Here is a 20,688-nt window from a genome sequence, read left to right on the forward strand (position 1 = left end):
ACCAAGGGAGATAACAACAATAGTCACCATGTTGACAGTGCCTGGTGCTCTAGATGTCAACACATTGTTTATGTGAATACTTGTTTTGCTGCAAACAAGCCCATTTTCTGATTCAGTGTAAGTAATGTGACTGTACCATTCTGCATGACTGAATGAACAATATGTATGTCTGCTTGGGTGCTAGTTGTGCAGGACACTGGAGGTCTTGAATGGCACTGAGTATGGCCTCCTGAACGCATTCATTCCATATTAACATGACAGGGATGGGTTGACGAATGCGAGCATCAGTACTGTGGAATGATGTTCCATAATCTCCGTAGGCCAAGATCTCGCCGCTGTCAAAGTTTGACACGTGCCAATAAATATTTTTTCCTTTTTACCATGGTGTAACACAATATTCTCGTGAACAACAAATATTCAAATATGTGATTTACCCATCTAATCTTCAGCATTCTTCTGTAGCACCACATTTCAAAAGCTTCTATTCTCTTCTTGTCTAGACTGTTTATCCTACATGTTTCACTTCCATACATGGCTTCACTCCATATAAATACTTTCTGACACTTAAATCTATACTCGATGTTAACAAATTTCTCTTCTTCAGAAACGCTTTCCATGCCATTGCCAGTCTACATTTTATATCCTCTCTTCTCCTGCGGTCATCAGTTATTTTGCTCCCCAAATAGCAAAACTCATTTACTACTTCAAGTGTCCCATTTCCTAATCTAATACCCTCAGCATCACCTGATTTAATTTGACTACATTCCATTATCCTCATTTTGTTTTTGTTGATGTTCATCTTATATCCTCCTTTCAAGACACTGTCCATTCTGTTCAGCTGCTCTTCCAGTTCCTTTGCCGTCTCTGACAGAATTACAATGTCTTCGGCAAACCTCAAAGGTTGTATTTCTTCTCCATGGATTTTAATTCACACTCAAAATTTTTCTTTTGTTTCCTTTACTGCTTGCTCAATATACAGATTGAATAACATCAGGGATATGCTGCAACCCTGTCTCACTGCCTTCTCAACCACTGCTTCCCTTTCATGCCCCTCCACTCTTACTGCTATCGGTTTCTATACAAATTGTAAACAGTCTTTCGTTCCCTGTATTTGACCCCTGCCACCTTCAGAATTTGAAAAAGAGTATTCCAGTCGACATTGTCACAAGCTTTCTCTGAGTCGACAAATGCTAGAACCGTAGGTTTGCCATTCCTTAGCCTGTCTTCTAAGATAAGTTGAAGGGTCATTATTGCCTTGTGTGTTCCGACATTTCTACAGAATCCAAACTGATCCTCCCCAAGGTTGGCCTCGACCAGTGTTTCCATTCGTCTGTAAAGAATTCGTATTAATATTTTGCAACTGTGACTTATTAAACTGATAGTTTGGTAATTTTCACACCAGTCAACATCTGTTTTCTGGGATTGGAATTATTACATTTTTCTTGAAGTCTGAGGGTATTTCGCCTGCCTCATACATCTTGTTCACCAGATGGAAGAGTTTTGTCATGGCTGGCTCTCCCAAGGCTATCAGTGGTTCTGCTGCTGGAACATTGTCTACTCCTGAGGCCTTGTTTCAGTTTAAGTCTTTTAGTGCTCTGTCAAATTCTTCACACAGTATCATATCTCCCATTTGATCTTCATCTGCATCCTCTTCTGTTTCCATAATATGGCCCTCAAGTATATCACCCTTGTATAGACACTCTGTATACTCCTTCCACCTTTCTGCTTTCTCTTCTCTGCTTAGGACGGGTTTTCCATCTGAGCTTGTGATATTCATACAGGTGGTTCTCTTTTCTCCAAAGGTCTCTTTAATATTCCTGTAGGCAGTATCTATCTTAATCCTAGTGATACATGCTTCTACATCCTTACATTTGTCCTCTAGCTATCCCTGCTTATCCATTTTGCACTTCCTGTCGATCTCATTTTTGAGACGTTTGTATTTCTTTTCACCTGCTTCATTTATTGCATTTTTATATTTTCTCCTTGCATCAATTAAATTCAATATCTCTTCTGTTACCCAAGGACTTCTACTAGCCATCTTTTTACCTACATGATCCTCTGCTGCGTTCACTATTTCATCTCTCTTCTTTTACTGTATTTCTTTCCCCTGTTCCTGTCAATTGTGCCCTAATACTCTTCTCTGAAACTCTCAATAACCTCTGGTTATTTCAGTTTATCCAGGTCCCACCTCCTTAAATTCTTACCTTTCTGCAGTTTCAGTCTGCAGTTTATAACCAATAAATTATGGTCAGAAACCACCTCAGCCCCTGGAAATGTCTTAAATTTAAAACCTGGTTCCTAAATCTCTGTCTTAACATTATGTAATCAGGCCATATTTACAACCTTCTTTCATGATTCTTGAACCAAGTGTTAGCTGTGATTAAGTTATGCTCTGTGCAAGTTATTCCAGGCAGCTTCCCATTTCATTCATTACCCCCGATCCATATTCACCTATTACCTTTCTTTCTCCCTTTTTCTACAGTCACGTTCCATTCCCCCCATGACTACTAAATTTTTGTCTCCCTTCACTATCTGAATAATTTCTCTTATCACATCATACATTTCTTCAGTCTCTTCATCACCCATGGAGTTAGTTGGCATATAAACTTGTACTTCTGTGGTAGGCATGGGCTTCATGTCTATCTTGGCTACAATAATGTGTTCACTAAGCAGTTCTTAGTAGCTTATCCGCATTCCTATTTTCTTATTCAATATTAAACCCGCTCCTTCATTATCGTTATTTGATTTTGTATTTATAACCGTCTGTTCACCTGATCACAAGTCTTGTTCCTCCTGCCACCGAACTTCACTAATTCCCACTATATCTACCAATAACCTTTCGATTTCCCTTTTTAAATTTTCTAACCTTCCTGCCCTATTAATGGATCTGACATTCCACACTCTGATCCGTAGAATGCCGGTTTTGTTTCTCCTGTAAAGACATCCTCCTGAGTAGTACCTGCCCGTAGATCTGAATGGGGCACTATTTTACCTCTGGAATGTTTTACCCAAGAGGACACCATCATCATTTATCCAAGCTGGATGCCCTCGGGAAAAATTACAGCCGTTCACAGTACCAGCACAGCAAGGTTATTTTGGTTGATGTTACAAGGCCAGCTCAGTCAATCAACCAGACTGTTGCCGCTGCAACTACTGAAAAGGCTGCTGCCCCTCTTCAGGAACCACACATTTGTCTGACCTCTCAACAGATACCCTCCCATTGCAGTTGCACCTACACTATGGCTATCTGTATCACTAAGTTATGCAAGCTGCTCCATCAACGACAAGGTCCATGGTTCATGGAGGGGAATTCAATGTTCCAAGTTCCACATTTTTAGGAGTGTACCGAGAAAATCAGATTTCAGGTCTTAGCTCTCACCGCAACAACACAGTGGCCAGTGGCCTTCAATTAATAACCGAAAGCAGTAGCATTTGTGTAGAGTTGTCAGTGCTAAGAAACAAGCAACACTGCATGAAATAACTGCAGTAATCAATGTGGGATGTATGACATAGCTTACAGTGCCTCCCTGGGCTCATAACCATATTGGTTGGACCATAGACAAATGTGGTGAAGACCTAACAAACCCTTGGGGCCCAGACTGTCAAGATGGCAATGTGTAAGCTGGTGGTGGCACCATAATAGTGTGGTATGTGTTTACGTGGACTGGATCCTTTGGTCCAGCTGAACTGATCATTGACTGGAAATGATTATTTTCGGCCATTCATGGACTTTGTGTTCTCAATCAACGATGGAATTTTTATGGGTGACAATGCCAACATGTCACAAGGCTACAATTGTTCACAATTAGTCTGAAGGACATTCTGGACAATTCAAGCAAATAATTTGGCTGCCCAGATCGCCAAATATGAATCCCATTAAACGTACCGGGGCATAATTGAGAGGGTAGTTTATGCACAAAATCCTGCACTGGCAACACTTTGTAATCGTGGATGGCTGTAGAAACAGAATGGCCTAATATCTCTGCAGGTGTCTTCCGAAGACTTGTTGAGTTCGTATCATGTCAAGTTGCTGCACTTTGTTGGGAAAAAGAAAGTATACTGTGATATTATGAGATATCCCATGAAATATGTCACCTCAGTATATAGTTTATACCGAATTAGGTGGCATTACTTATGCTTACCTTGTGTGATTGTGACAAAATGCATATCAGTCTGATGTTTGTAGCAGATCTTCAAGACAGTTTAAATGGTCAGCAGTGTATAAATAGAAGAGAGTGATCCAACTGGTAAACTCAGCAAAATAAAATAAGGCAATCTGTGTGTTAGGTGTCAACAAACATGGAAACAATCAAGAAACATAGCTTGCTTTTTCCTTCCAGTAGAACACACTGACTAGAGTTGTCACTCTAGCTGGTTGATACTGGCTGGAACCAACTTGGCTACAGCAGATTAGGAAAAAAAAAAAAAAAATAGTTTCTTACAGCTGCACCACCATTGCTGCCACCATCTTTTCTTCTTCTTCTTCTTTTTTCTGTATTTAGCTTTCACAGGATGAATTATGCCTAGGCCTAGAAGCTGCAGGTGTCTTATACTGTGAAAGGAAGAAACATCAACATTCTAGAGGAATGTCATTATCTTTGCATGTGCATGGCATCTCTCAATAACAAGAATGGTCTTTCTTCCATCTTGCACGTAAATTCCCGAGAAATTTCAGTAATTGTCGAGGTGTTGCTAATAAAATTGCAGTTGACAGTATTGTTCTTAAGTTTTTAAATTTTTCCTGTTAGTAATGCCGGCAACTTTTCACTGTCATCAACACAGTGCGATAATTCTTTCTTTGCTTATTTTGTCCATGTAATGTCAACCCCCACCTCCACATAAAACAGAATAGCCCAATGTTTTTGAGGGAAATTTTTAGAGAACCTCACTTACATCAGCACTGTAAATGTTTCTAGTCATATCCATTATCAGCTGTGGCAAAATATTCTTCTTACATCATTAATAACTTAGCAAGTCTAATGCCTCACTTTCTCCACAAAAATTTTGGTAAGAGTGGTTATGTCAGTTTCTGTTTTTATTTATTTTATTAGTAAGGTGATGCTTTCCAAGTCCTTAACGGGCCAACACACCTTCAGTTTAGCTGTGCAGATCATCTCATGTGATGTCATATCTGAGCAATAATCTGTATGATTACCCGAGCTAAGTGCGTCTTTCAGGTAGGCCATCTGCCTCAACCTGTTACCTTTATTACTTCCGTGGGAAAAAAAGATTCATTGCTGGATTTTATAGAATGCTACTAGAATCTTCTTACACATTTAGAACTTTATGAAGCCTGAAGCAACTCATGATGCCTCAGGAAGAAAGTAAACAACTGTCATTCTGTATTTTGGAAAGAATTATAATGAACTGACACACAAAAAGCTAAAGCTCTTCTTTTTCTGCTACCCACTCTCACTTAATGGATGTGAACATCCCAGAATTTTGAGAAACCCATGGGAATGCTGAATGATATCTATACACTTTCCACACAAATAACTGTACATATTCTGACTTGAACAGATAACTGCATAGTTAAACTGAAAATGTGTAGCCCCCCTTTAAATGATTAAGCATGCATATTAACCCTTTTTAATGAAGAAGGGTTGGAAGTTTTGGGATTTGGGACTACCTGCTTATTTTTCAGAAACTGCTGCAGAGCTTCAACGTTAGGCGGGTGATTGGAGCCCCTTAGGGAAATAGCGGAAAGGTTGGGAAAGAAGGCCAGTGTTGAATCTGTCTGCTTACCGGGGGGTCTCATCTGAGATGTGGGGGAGGCCCTGCCGGTGGCGATAGAGAGCACTGGGTGCACCCAACTGCAAATTGTTGCTCATGTCAGCACCAATGACTCCTGCCGCCTGGGTTCAGAGGTCATCCTCAAGCCTCGCTCGCGGGGTAGAATCTGAGCTAACTTTTTGTAGTATCGTTCCCAAAACCAATGGCGGTCCTCTGATGTGGAGCCGAGTGGAAGGCTTACACCAGAGGCTCAGACGATTCTACGGAGATCTGGGGTGCAAATTTCTCGACCTCCGCTATCGGGTGGAGAAACGTAGGGTCCCCCTGAATAGGTCAGGCATGCACTACACGCAGGAAGATGCTACAAGGTTAGCGGAGTACATGTGGAGTGCACTTGTGGGTTTTTTAGGTTAGAGAATTCCCTCCCTAGGCCTGAAAAGACACCTCCTGAGATGCGGCAAGGTAGGAGTAGGCAAAATGCAACAGGGAATAACAATATTAATGTGCTAATACTAAACTGCAGGAGCGTCTATAGAAAGGTCCTAGAACTGCTCTCAATAATAAACGGTCACAATGTCCACATAGTACTAGGGACAGAAAGTTGGCTCAAACCAGATGTAAACAGTAATGAAATTCTAAACTCAGATTGGAATGTATACCGCAGAGACAGGCTGGGCAGTGAAGGGGCAGGCGTGTTTATAGCGATAAGAAGAGCAATAGTATTGAAGGAAATTGATGGAGATCCGAAATGTGAAATAATTTGGGTGAAGGTCATGGTTAAAGCAGGGTCAGACATGGTAATTGGATGTCTCTATAGGCCCCCTGGCTCAGCAGCTGTTGTGGCTGAGCACCTGAAGGATAATTTGGAAAATATTTCGAGTAGATTTCCCCACCATGTTATAGTTCTGGGTGGATATTTGAATTTGCCGGATATAGACTGGGAGACTCAAACGTTCATAACGGGTGGCAGGGACAAAGAATCCAGTGAAATTTTTTTAAGTGCTTTATCTGAAAACTGCCTTGAGCAGTTAAACAGAGAACTGACTTGTGGCGGTAACATATTAGACCTTCTAGTGACAAACAGACCCGAACTATTTGAAACAGTTAACGCAGAACAGGGAATCAGTGGTCATAGAGCGGTTACTGCATCAATGATTTCAGCTGTAAATAGAAATATTAAAAAAGGTAGGAAGATTTTTCTGTTTAGCAAAAGTGACAAAAAGCAGATTTTAGAGTACCTGATGGCTCAACACAAAAGTTTTGTCTCAAGTACAGATAGTGCTGAGGATCAGTGGACAAAGTTCAAAACCATCGTACAATATGCGTTAGATGAGTAAGTGCCAAGCAAGATTGTAAGAGATGGAAAAGAACCACCGTGGTGCAACATCCGAGTTAGAAAACTGCTGCGGAAGCAAAGGGAACTTCACAGCAAACATAAACATAGCCAAAGCCTTGCAGACAAACAAAAATTACGCGAAGCAAAATGTAGTGTGAGGAGGGCTATGCAAGAGGCGTTCAATGAATTCGAAAGTAAAGTTCTGTTTACTGACTTGGCAGAAAATCCTAAGAAATTTTGGTCTTATGTCAAAGCAGTAGGTGGATCAAAACTAAATGTCCAGACACTCTGTGACCAAAATGGTACTGAAACAGAGGATGACAGACTAAAGGCCAAAATACTAAATGTCTTTTGCCAAAGCTGTTCCACAGAGGAAGACTGCACTGCAGTTCCTTCTCTAGATTGCTGCACACATGACAAAATGGCAGATAACGAAATAGACGACAGGGGGAAAGAGAAACAATTAAAATCGCTCCATGATGGGATACCAGTTCGATTTTACACAGAGTAAATGAAGGAACTTGCCCTCTTCTTGCAGTGGTGTACCATAGGTCTCTAGAACAGCATAGCGTTGCAAAGGATTGGAAAATGTTACATGTCATCCCCGTTTTCAAGAAGGGACGTCAAACAGATGTGCAGAACTATAGACCTATATCTCTAACGTCTTTCAGTTGTAGAATTTTGGAACACGTATTGTATTAGAGTATAATGACTTTTCTGGAGACTAGAAATCTACTCTGTAGGAATCAGCATGGGTTTCGAAAAAGACGGTCGTGTGAAACCCAGCTTGTGCTATTCGTCCATGAGACTGGGAGGGCCATGGACACAGGTTTCCAGGTAGATGCCATGTTTCTTGACTTCTGCAAGGCATTCGATACGGTTCCCCACAGTAATTTAATGAACAAAGTAAGAGCATATGGACTATCAGACCAATTGTGTGAATGGATTGAAGAGTTCGTAGTTAACAGAAAGCAGCATGTCATTCTCAGTGGAGAGCAGTCTTCCGAAGTAAGAGTGATTTCAGGTGTGCTGCAGGGGAGTGTCGTAGGACTGTTGCTATTCACAATATACATAAATGACCTTGTGGATGACATCGGAAGTTCACTGAGTCTTTTTGTGGATGACGCTGTGGTACATCGAAAGGTTGTAACAATGGAAAATTGTACTGAAATGCAGGAGAATCTGCAGCGAATTGACACATGGTGCAGGGAATGGCAATTGAATCTCAATCTCAATGTAGACAAGTGTAATGTGCTGCAAATACATAGAAAGAAAGATCCCTTATCATTTAGCTACAACATAGCAGCTCAGCAACTGGAAGCAGTTAATTCCATAAATTATCTGGGAGTACGCATTAGGAGTGATTTAAAATGGAATGATCATATAAAGTTGATCGGTGGTAAAGCAGATGCCAGACTGAGATTCATTGGAAGAATCCTAAGGAAATTCAATCCGAAAACAAAGGAAGTAGGTTACTGTACGATTGTTCGCCCACTGCTTGAATACTTCTCAGCAGTGTGGGATCCGTACCAGATAGGGTTGATAGAAGAGATAGAGAAGATCCAACGGAGAGCAGCGCACTTCGTTACAGGATCATTTGGTAATCGCGAAAGCGTTACGGAGGTGATAGATAAACTCCAATGGAAGACTCTTTAGGAGAGACGCTCAGTAGCTGGGTACGGACTTTTGTTGAAGTTTCGAGAACATACCTTCACCGAAGAGTCAAGCAGTAAATTGCTCCCTCCTACGTATATCTCGCGAAGAGACCATGAGGATAAAATCAGAGAGATTAGAGCCCACACAGATGCATACCGACAATCCTTCTTTCCACGAACAATACGAGACTGGAATAGAAGGGAGAACTAATAGAGGTACTCAAGGTACCCTCCGCCACACACCGTCAGGTGGCTTGCGGAGTATGGATGTAGATGTAGATGTAGGTGTAGGTGTAGATCATATTTCTTTGCCATTGTGGAGTGTTTAACATTTCAATTGTCTTGACACCACGAATAATTGTCAGCTTCTGTTACATTTTAAACTTTTTTATTTTGCTGGTCACAACCACACAAAATGTTTGCTATACAGAATTCAACACTTCTATTGACAACACACTGCAATAAAAACATGTGCTAAGGATCTGATGGGAAGTTAAATCACATAATCTACATGTCTTTGGGTTCAGTTTAGAAACTGCATAATAATTATTTCCTAGAAGCAGACTTTTTTTTTTCTTTTTTTTTTTTTAATGGGGGACTGAAGGAAATACTGTTACGTAGAAGAAGCTGTAATTAGATTAATGACGAACAGTAACTTCACTTAACGAAGGTCTATTCAGCACCTGCACATGCAAGATAAAGTGTATATACAGCTACAGAACATTCCAGTCCAATGATTCTTCACATTTGTGGATACTTCTAGAATGTACTTGATCTGAATATAGAAATTAAAATTGTTCAGTCCAGGTGAGTTTTGAACTCACGACCCTCCATGCAACAGTTTAGTATCATAACCACTACACCACAGTGCTACTCATATTCTTCTGCGACATTGCTCCTTACGTAAAGGAGATGCCTCTGTGTTATGTCCTAGTCTGGGGACGAGTCATCAGTCCTGCATACTCTGACTCCCGATGACTGATTCTCGCCCTGGCAGTGATCTTCTTAGAACTTCTTTTGCCGCTATGCTTTTCGTCACCTTTCCACTTGTTGCCTGTTGCCAGAGCTTCAAATTTATCCTGGGTTGCAGGATCCTTATAGGGCTTCATTCGAAGGATGTGGACTGTACCTCTGATCTTTTGTCGTCTTGTGTCGGGGTCAAAATCTTAAACTTCATAAGTAATGTCAGACAACTGTCTTACAACATTATAAGGTCCAAACTAGCGCCTGATGAGCTTCTCAGAGAGACCAACCTTCTGAACAGGAGTGAAGATCCATTCGAGGTCACTAGACTGGTAGACAATAGGGTGGTGGCTCGCATCATACCTTCGGCGATCGTTTTCTTGAGCCTACAGCATGCGGAGTCGAGCTAACTGCTGAGCTTCCTCAGCTCTGGTTAACCCCCAGCCAATGTAGTCGTCGTCCACATCATCAGGATGAAATGGGAACACAGTGTACATCACCGTAGTTGCCTCACACCCATGCGCCAGGAGAAATGACGTAAATCCTGTGGTGTCTTGTTTGGCGGTGTTGTAGGCAAATGTCACAAAAGGTAGCACCTCATCCAGTTGCTCTGCTCAAGATTGGTGAACATTTATAGAAAGTCGGCCAAGGTCTTATTAAGGCGTTCCGTTGAGTAAGCCCATTAGTTTGCAGATGGTAGACAGTCGTCATGTGATGAGTATTGTTGCACTGATGGTTTATCTCTGTCACAAGATTTGATTGAAGAACTTTCCCTCAACCTCTAATTAATGTCCTTGGGGCACAGTGTTTTAATACAATGTCTTCCACGATAAATCTGGCTACATCGGATGCTTAGGCTGTTTTCATGGCTTTTGTAACGGCATAGCGTATCAGATAATCAGTTCAAACAATAATCCATCTATTGCCACTAGCAGACGTTGGAAATCGTCTGAGGAGGTCAATCCCAACACGCTGGAAAGGCATTTCGGCTGGTGGAATTGGTATGAGTCAGTCAGGTGGTTTCTGAGGAACTCCCTTTCTCCTCTGGCACTCTCGACAGTGTGACTCCCAGTGACTGAGACTGAGACTCCTAAATAAACCTGGCCAGAAAAATCTCTTGCAGATTCTATCGTATGTCTTAATAAATCCTAAATGTCCGGCGTCAGGTGTGACATAGAATTTCTGTAGAACATGTAAGTGCGTATGTTTAGGAATCACTAGTAGCCATCTCTTTCCAAACAGATCAAAGTTTTTCTTGCAAAGTAACCCATTAACTACCTTAAATTGTCCTTTCACATCCTCTGACCAATTTAAGGCAAGCATAATTTGAAATATGGCGTCCTTCTTCTGCTCAGCAGCGAGACAGTCACTATCTTCATCAAAGTCTTGATGGTCTTGCACAGGGTTTTTTGAGAGACAGTCAGCATCTTGGTGTTTTCTTCCACTTTTGTACAGTATGGTAATGTCATACTCTTGAAGACGTAGTGCCCACCTGGTGAGTCGTCCTGTTTGATCCCTAATACCTGTCAACCAGCTGAGTGAATGATGGTCTGTAACAACTGTGAATGGCCTACTATAAAGACACTGTCAAAATTTGCACATGGGCCACATCACAGCAAGTCATTCTCTTTCTGTAGTTGAGTAGTTTCTCTCGGCTTTTGTAAGTGTCCTAGAAGCATAGGCTATAACCTTCTCTTTTCCACCAGAACAGCACTGATCCCATATCTGCTGGCATCTTTGAGTAGTTCTGTAGGTGCTATCGCATCATACAGACCAAGTACAGGGGCAGTCGTCAGAGCTTTTCACAGCACATTGAAAGAATGTTGTCCAGCACCACCCCAGATAAATTTAGCATCAGCTTTTAACAATTCTTGGAGTAGCCTGGCTTTGGTACAAAAGTCTTTGATAAAATGACAGTAATAAGAACATAATCTGAGGAAGCTTCACACATCTATAATACTTTAGGAATAGGAAATTCTGTTATAGATCTCACATTTTCTGGGTCACCTTTGTTTGACACAAGGTGTCCAAGTATTTTGATTTCTTATGCTCCAAAGAGACACTTTCTAGGATTAAGTTTCAGTCTCCATTGTTGGAGACACTTAAGAATGCCCCTCAGTCTATTTATGTGTTCGTCAAATGTCTCTGAGAACACTACAATGTCATTTACATAACAAAGACACATTGTCCACTTCAGGTGTCTTAGAAGATAATCCATCATCCGTTCAAAAGTTGCTGGTGCATTACACAAACCAAACGGCATTACCTTAAACTCATACAGGCCCTCAGGGGTGATGAATGCAGTTTTCTCACAATCAGCCTGATCTACTTCGATTTGCCAGTATCCTGAGTACATGTCCATGGTTGAGGAAATCTTAGACCCCTTCAGACAATCTAGTGTCTACATCTACATGACTACTCTGCAATTCACATTTAAGTGCTTGGCAGAGGGTTCATCGAACCACAATCATACTATCTCTCTACTATTCCACTCCCGAACAGCGAGCGGGAAAAACGAACACCTAAACCTTTCTGTTCAAGCTCTGATTTCTCTTATTTTATTTTGATGATCATTCCTACCTATGTAGGTTGGGCTCAACAAAATATTTTCGCATTCGGAAGAGAAAGTTGGTGACTGAAATTTCGTAAAAAGGTCTCGCCGCGATGAAAAACGTCTATGCTGTAATGACTTCCATCCCAACTCATGTATCATATCTGCCACACTCTCTCCCCTATAACGTGATAATACAAAACGAGCTGCCCTTTTTTTGCACCCTTTCGATGTCCTCCGTCAATCCCACCTGGTAAGGATCCCACACCGCGCAGCAATATTCTAACAGAGGACGAACGAGTGTAGTGTAAGCTGTCTCTTTAGTGGACTTGTTGCATCTTCTAAGTGTCCTGCCAATGAAACGCAACCTTTGGCTCGCCTTCCCGACAATATTATCTATGTGGTCCTTCCAACTGAAGTTGTTCGTAATTTTAACACCCAGGTACTTAGTTGAATTGACAGCCTTGAGAATTGTACTATTTATCGAGTAATCGAATTCCAACAGATTTCTTTTGGAACTCATGTGGATCATCTCACACTTTTCGTTATTTAGCGTCAACTGCCACCTGACACACCATACAGCAATCTTTTCTAAATCGCTTTGCAACTGATACTGGTCTTCGGATGACCTTACTAGACGGTAAATTACAGCATCATCTGCGAACAATCTAAGAGAACTGCTCAGATTGTCACCCAGGTCATTTATATAGATCAGGAACAGTAGAGGTCCCAGGACGCTTCCCTAGGGAACACCTGATATCACTTCAGTTTTACTCGATGATTTGCCGTCTATTACTACGAACTGCGACCTTCCTGACAGGAAATCACGAATCCAGTCGCACAACTGAGACGATACCCCATAGCTCCGCAGCTTGATTAGAAGTCGCTTGTGAGGAACGGTGTCAAAAGCTTTCCGGAAATCTAGAAATACGGAATCAACTTGAGATCCCCTGTCGATAGCGGCCATTACTTCGTGCGAATAAAGAGCTAGCTGCGTTGCACAAGAGCGATGTTTTCTGAAGCCAATAGATCGTTCCCTTCGAGGTGATTCATAATGTTTGAATACAGTATATGCTCCAAAACCCTACTGCAAACCGACGTCAATGATATAGGTCTGTAGTTAAATGGATTACTCCTACTACCCTTCTTGAACACTGGTGCGACCTGCGCAATTTTCCAATCTGTAGGTACAGATCTATCGGTGAGCGAGCGGTTGTATATGAGTGCTAAGTAGGGAGCTATAGTATCAGCGTAATCTGAAAGGAACCTAATCGGTATACAATCTGGACCTGAAGACTTGCCCGTATCAAGCGATTTGAGTTGCTTCACAACCCCTAAGGTATCTACTTCTAAGAAACTCATGCTAGCAGATGTTCGTGTTTCAAATTCTGGAATATTCCATTCGTCTTCCCTGGTGAAGGAATTTCGGAAAACTGCATTCAATAACTCCGCTTTAGCGGCACAGTCGTCGATAACAGTACCATCGGCACTGCGCAGCGAAGGTATTGACTGCGTCTTGCCGCTTGTGTACTTTACATACGACCAGAATTTCTTTGGATTTTCTACCAAATTTCGAGACAATGTTTCATTGTGGAACCTATTAAAGACATCTCGCATCGAAGTACGTGCCAAATTTCGCGCGTCTGTAAATTTTAGCCCATCTTCAGGATTTCGCGTTCTTCTGAACTTCACATGCTTTTTCCGTTGCCTCTGCAACAGCGTTCGGACCTTTTTTGTGTACCACGGGGGATCCGTTCCATCTCTTACCAATTTATGAGGTATGAATATCTCAATTGCTGTTGCTACTATATCTTTGAATTTGAGCCACATCTCGTCTACATTCGCATAGTCAGTTTGGAAGGAATGGAAATTGTCTTTTAGGAAGGCTTCTAGTGGCACTTTATCCGCTTTTTTAAATAAAATTATTTTGCGTTTGTTTCTGATGGATTTGGAAGAAATGGTATTGAGCCTAGCTACAATGACCTTGTGATCACTAATCCCTGTATCAGTCATGATGCTCTCTATCAGCTCTGGATTGTTTGTGGCTAAGAGGTCAAGTGTGTTTTCGCAACCATTTACAATTCGCGTGGGTTCGTGGACTAACTGCTCGAAATAATTTTCGGAGAAAGCATTTAGGACAATCTCGGAATACGTTTTCTGCCTACCACCGGTTTTGAACAAGTATTTTTGCCAACATACCGAGGGTAGGTTGAAGTCCCCACCAACTATAACCGTATGAGTGGGGTATTTATTTGTTACGAGACTCAAACTTTCTCTGAACTGTTCCGCAACTGTATCATCGGAGTCTGGGGGTCGGTAGAAGGAGCCAATTATTAACTTAATTTGGCTGTTAAGTATAACCTCCACCCACACCAATTCGCACGGAGTATCTACTTCGACTTCATTACAAGATAAACCACTACTGACAGACACAAACACTCCACCACCAATTCTGCCTAATCTATCTTTCCTGAACACCGTCTGAGACTTCGTAAAAATTTCTGCAGAACTTATTTCAGGCTTTAGCCAGCTTTCTGTACCTATAACGATATCAGCTTCTGTGCTTTCTATTAGCGCTTGAAGCTCAGGGACTTTTCCAGCGCAACTACAACAATTTACAACTATAATTCCGACTGTTCCTTGATCCAAGCACGTCCTGTAATTGCCAAGCACCCTTTGACATTGCAGCCCATCCCGCACTTTCCCGAGGCCTTCTAACCTAAAAAACCGCCCAGTCCACGCCACACAGCCTCCGCTACCCGTATAGCCGCCAGCTGAGTGTAGTGAACTCCTGACCTATTCAGCGGAACCCGAAACCCCACCACCCTATGGCGCAAGTCAAGGAATCTGCAGACCATCCACCCGGCTCTGCACCAAAGGTCCGCAGTCAGTTCTGTCAACGATGCTGCAGATGGTGAGCTCTGCCTTCATCTCATAAGCAAGACCGGCAGCCTTCACCAAATCAGATAGCCGCTGGAATCCAGAGAGAATTTCCTCAGATCCAAAGCGACACACGTCATTAGTGCCAACATGTGCCACCACCTGCAGCTGGCTGCACCCTGTGCTCTTCATGGCATCCGGAAGGACCCTTTCCACATCAGGAATGACTCCTCTCGGAATGCACACGGAGTGCACACTGGATTTCTTCCCTTCCTTAGCCGCCGTATCCCTAAGGGGCCCCATTACGCGCCTAACAGTGGAGCTCCCAACTACCAGTAAGCCCACCCTCTGCGATTGCCCAGACCTTGAAGGCTGAGAATGATCCTCTGAAACAGGGCAGGCAGCTGCATCTGGCTCAGCCAGAGACAGTGCCTGAAACCGGTTTGTCAGACGCACCGGGGAGGCTTTCTGATCAGCCTCCGGGGACGCCTTTCGCTGCCTGCCACGCCTTGGAACGACCTCCCAATCAACCACAGGCGAGGGCTCAGCCCCACTGCGGGCAGCAACCGGGGCAACCACAGTGGCAGCCAGATCTGGGGACAGACGGGACGAGGTTGACATCCCCGTGATACCCAAGTCTGGCTCCCACAGTGGTGCCCATTGGCAACAGCCTCAAGCTGCGCGACCGAAGTCAGCGCCAATTGCAGCTGTGAGCGAAGGGATGCCAAGTCAGCCCTCATCCGAACACAGCAATCGCAGTCCCTGTCCATTCTAATCGATGTTGAACAACAGTTACTGAAACACGAGTCCGTGCCTAGATAACGCAAGCGAAACACGCAAAGAGTGTATCAACTAACCTGTACAAATGCCTAACGACTGCGCTACAATCTGCTGAATTTATGATTACAGTAACTAAAACTCGAAATTGCACCTCCTATACGAAACTCACACGCAATTTAAATAAGAATCTACGAAGTAAACACTAAAGCGCGATGCTACAACTGTCAAATGCTATAATATGCCCGAAATATATGAATTAAACAATGCAAGTACCCAAAGACACGCAAAGAAATTAATTAAACTATCTAACAAATAAGTAAGCTATGGTTATACGACTTGCTGCTGCAGCTGCTTATCCAACGGCGGCAGGGAACACAATGGCTGTAACCAACATACACTGGCTGTTCAAAACAAAAACAGAAGACAGACGACTACGCGAATTTACACTATTCAGGTACTAAGGCGCGATGCTACAACCCTCAAATACTATAATACGCCCGAAATATATGAATTAAACAATGCAAGTACCCAAAAACACGCAAAGAAATTAATTAAACTAGTAAGCTAGGGTTATGCGACTTGCTGCTGCAGCTGCTTATTGTATCGTCAATTCGTGGAAGAGTGTAAAGTCCTTTTTAGTTATCTTCCTGTAATTAATACAAAAGCGCCAGCTGCCATCCTTCTTCCTGATGAGGACCGCTGGTGACGACCATGGGCTCTGCGAAGGCTGAATGATGTCATTCTTCATCATTTTCTCTACCTTTTTATGAATTATTTGACGTTCAGTTGCTGCCCTCTGGCTTATTGGTTGATGGTCTCCAGTGCTAATCCGGTGCTTCACCATAGATTTGTCTAATTTGCTCTTCACCTGTGGATTGAGGCATTCAGAGAACTCTTGAAGAATGGCAAGTAGCTTCTTCTGTTGTTCCTTAGTGAGATCTGGTGATAGTCAAGCTAGAAGATCTTATCTCGCAGTGGAAGCGCTGATTTCGCCCACAGACTCAGAATGGGAGGTTTCTATGACGCTCAGTCATTCTTCAATTAACAGAACAGCGTTTGCTATACACATGCGTCTTGGAAGGATCTGCAATTCTCGGCGAAAGTTAACTATCCACAATTCACCGAATCCGTTCTTAAACGAGACGACAGAGGCTGGGATGACCAAGTTATTCTTCAGTGGTATGATTCTCTTACATTCCACTTCAAGATACATGGGTTGATGCATGGCATGACACATGACAGTTACCTTTCTAGTGCTCACTGCAGGAATGATCACTTTATCCAGCACACGTAGTCTCCACACACTCGGATGCACATCTTCCTGTCCACAGTATCCCATCTCGTCTGCATAATCTTCAAGCAACCACAATCTATAATTTCCTGAGAAGCTTTCAAAAAGTCCCACCCAAGAATGACATTATGACTACACTTTTAAGATGATGAATTCTAAGGGCTGCGTATGGCCACTTATACCCACATGAATGATACTTCTTCCCATAGGTTTTACATATTTCCCATTAGCCACCTTCAGCAGATATGTTTTGTTGTCGACGAATACGGTTTTCTGCAACTGGCGATGGTACTTCTCCGAAATGACTGAATATGATGCTCCAGAACCCACAAGAGCTTGGGCTGGTTGGCCACCCATGAGGATATCGGCGTAGTTTCCTATCATTTTTGTAGTTATTGACGGCAGAGGATTTTTCTCTTCGGCGGCCTCACCCCTAAGGAAGGTCGCACCTTTTAGTTTTCCAGGTTGTGGCGGCTAGGTGATAGGTTGGAGCTTCTGAACGGTGATGGAGACCTTGATCGGCGTCTAGGGGAGTATCTTCTCCAGTGGCTAGCTTGTGGCGACAGTGACGTATGTCGTCCTACACCCAAATCTTCTTGTTCATCTTCATCGTCTCGCATTTGGTGTCGGCTAAGATCGGTCTGCTGTCTTCTGGCGCGGGCGTCATCAAATATCCGCCACCTTTCTTGACAACAGTGCACCACATGTCCCGGTCATACGCAGTGGAAACATACTGGTTGGTTATCCTGGGTCCTCCAGGTATCAGTCTTCCATGGTGCCAAAACAGGTTCCTCTTTCGGCATTGTAGAAATGTTACTCCACCTGGGTCTCGACTTTTTCACCATTTTAAAGGGAAATGAAGGACGAGAGATTGGGTCTGTCCACTTCCTCCCTTATGACCTATTGAAGTGTCTCAGTGTTTTTGCTCGCCATGCAATCCAAGTACCTTCTGAACTTCCTCTCTCACTATCAGACGAAGAACACTTGTGAAATCATTTGCTTCCTCTATCACAGACATCAATATGACATTTGGAAGCTGTTCAAATTTCTTGCGTGTAATTTTTTTTTGATGCATTGTCTCGATATACTGGCATCATTTGATGAAGTCGTCTGCTGTTGAAACCACCTTCAGGAGTAGGTCCTTACGCTCATACACCTGCAGCCTTTTGTTTGGATCTTGGCCATCATCACCAGAAAACCCGGAAGGATGTCTCATCTGGTGGCTCACAGTTGCTTCATCGTAATGTCCTCTTCTTCCTCTGTCTCTGATAGACTGTGACCTGTTGAATATGGCTCAAACTCGGGTTTCTTGACACGTAAACGGCGGCTCTGTTGTGGCCTGATGGGAGCCACTGTGTCGTTGATAATGTGTGCTATCAATACATGGCATCTCCACCAGAATAATGTCATGTAGAAGAAGGTGTAATTAGATGAATGATGAACACTAACTTTACTTAACGAAGGTTTATTCAGGACTTGCACATACAAGAGTGTGGAGTGAACTGCCTCCGGCCAGAACACATACAGTATATATACAGCTGCAGAACATTCCAGTCCAGTGATTCTTCACATTTGTGGATACTTCTAGAATGTACTTGAACCGAATATAGAAATTAAAATTGCACAGTCCAGGTGAGTTTTGAACTCACGACCCTCCATGCAACAGTTTAGTATCATAACCTCTACACCACGGAGCTACTCAGCTTCTTCTGCGACAATATTCATTAAAAGTGGGTTATTAATGTGTTGTTTTACTGTACAACAGATGAAAGATTTGCGGACTTCTGGAATGTTGTGTCCTTTCATCCTTTTCTGCTATGTCTTCTTATGACTAATACTTGATAAGTCCTATTTCATTTGATGGTTACATCTGTCTGTTACTATACGAAGGAATCACCATTTGTCAAAAGTTAGTAGCTTGTCAATTGTTGTACATATCCATCAGTTTACCTGCCACATGGAGGAGCAAAAGTTGTGTAAGTACATACATGGTATTCAAACAGTCAGTGCTAAAATTAGCATTTCACGAGGAAACTGACAAGAAATACATTTCATTAAGCAAGGAGGTGTTGGAAATGCATGTTAACACTAACCATGAATATGTACACCTGTGACAAAAGGGAGAAAAATAAAGTACCTTCTTCAAATATTGTTGAGGTACATAGAATTGTGATATCCTGAAGTTCACAATGTGCCAGTAAACAGCACGTAATACTGTAAGACCTGCTTGATGGTCACAAAGTGCACAGCATGTAGAGTCCTGGTAGAGAAGCAATTACACATCTCTGTGCAAGCAATGGTACAAACAATTTTGGTCCCAGAATACAGTTCTGTCCATGGATTATGCGGCACAGTTTTCGAATCCCTCAGCAGCCATGTCTGGAGTGATAAGTATCTGTAGGCTATGCTTGTCTCAGATCACTGTCAATTACTCTCTACTACCGTGGGCTGGAATTTTAAAACGTCAACTAAAACAATATCATTTGAATGCATGTTACCTCGTGTTCATGCTAGATGTGTTGCTGAACGTGTTGGAGACTATTCCTCTTGCTGTTCGAGAGAGGGTGTGATTTCAATATGCCTGTGTACCATCCCACTCTGATATTAATCTGCTTGGGTAATAGATACCATAGTTGTTGGATTGGAAAAGGAGGTCCTGTCCCAGATCCAACAAATTTGGCTGATCTCACTCCTGTGGATTTTTTGCTATGAATTTACACTCGGTATCATATTATAAACTGAAAAGGAACTGGTTAGTAGGAACTTGTTTGTTTTCTCATGGTACGGCAATCAACAAGGATATACAACAGAGTATTGCAAAATTTTATGCCCACTTATAATGCATGCATGTATCTATGTGTTAATAAACAATATTAACAGAAAATAAATGTCTGTGATCAGACCCTAAAGATGGTGCAGTGTTGGCTGGCCATTGCGTCATCCTTTGCCATGTGATGTGTCATGCAGATGCAGTATGAAGGGGCATGGTATCAGCACAGTGCACTTCCAGCTGTTGTCGGCTTCCAGACCTCAGAGCCACTATTTCTCATTCAGGTAGTTCCTGAGCTGGCATCACAAGGAAGAATGCACCACAATCTCGTCGTCTCATCAAGGAAAAATCCCTGGTAGTACTGGAAACGGAACTCTGGTCTTCCAAATGAGATTTGGTTATGGGGGCAGACTTTTTATGTCAATAAAAAATTAAATATCTGGTTCTGGCCATTAATTCCACATGTTGAAGTACTCAGTTTTGGTTTCTCTATTGTCACTATCATTGTGAACCTAATGTAGAGGAAGGATGTAGAGAACGAAAATATTTTAAAATGATGTGTAAATGACTTTTCCAACTATGGAATAAATGTTAAAGTACTATAAGCAAGAAAACGTTTGTTTAGATATTGTGTGACGGGTGTAGCAAGATGAACTGAAATCAATGAAAGTGGTTTATTCGTGAAGCAGTTCCAAGATAATTATCATTTACTAAATGCTGGACGTATTG

Source organism: Schistocerca gregaria, chromosome 2 (assembly GCF_023897955.1).
Source record: "Schistocerca gregaria isolate iqSchGreg1 chromosome 2, iqSchGreg1.2, whole genome shotgun sequence".
In the NCBI taxonomy this organism is placed as follows: Eukaryota; Metazoa; Arthropoda; class Insecta; order Orthoptera; family Acrididae; genus Schistocerca; species Schistocerca gregaria.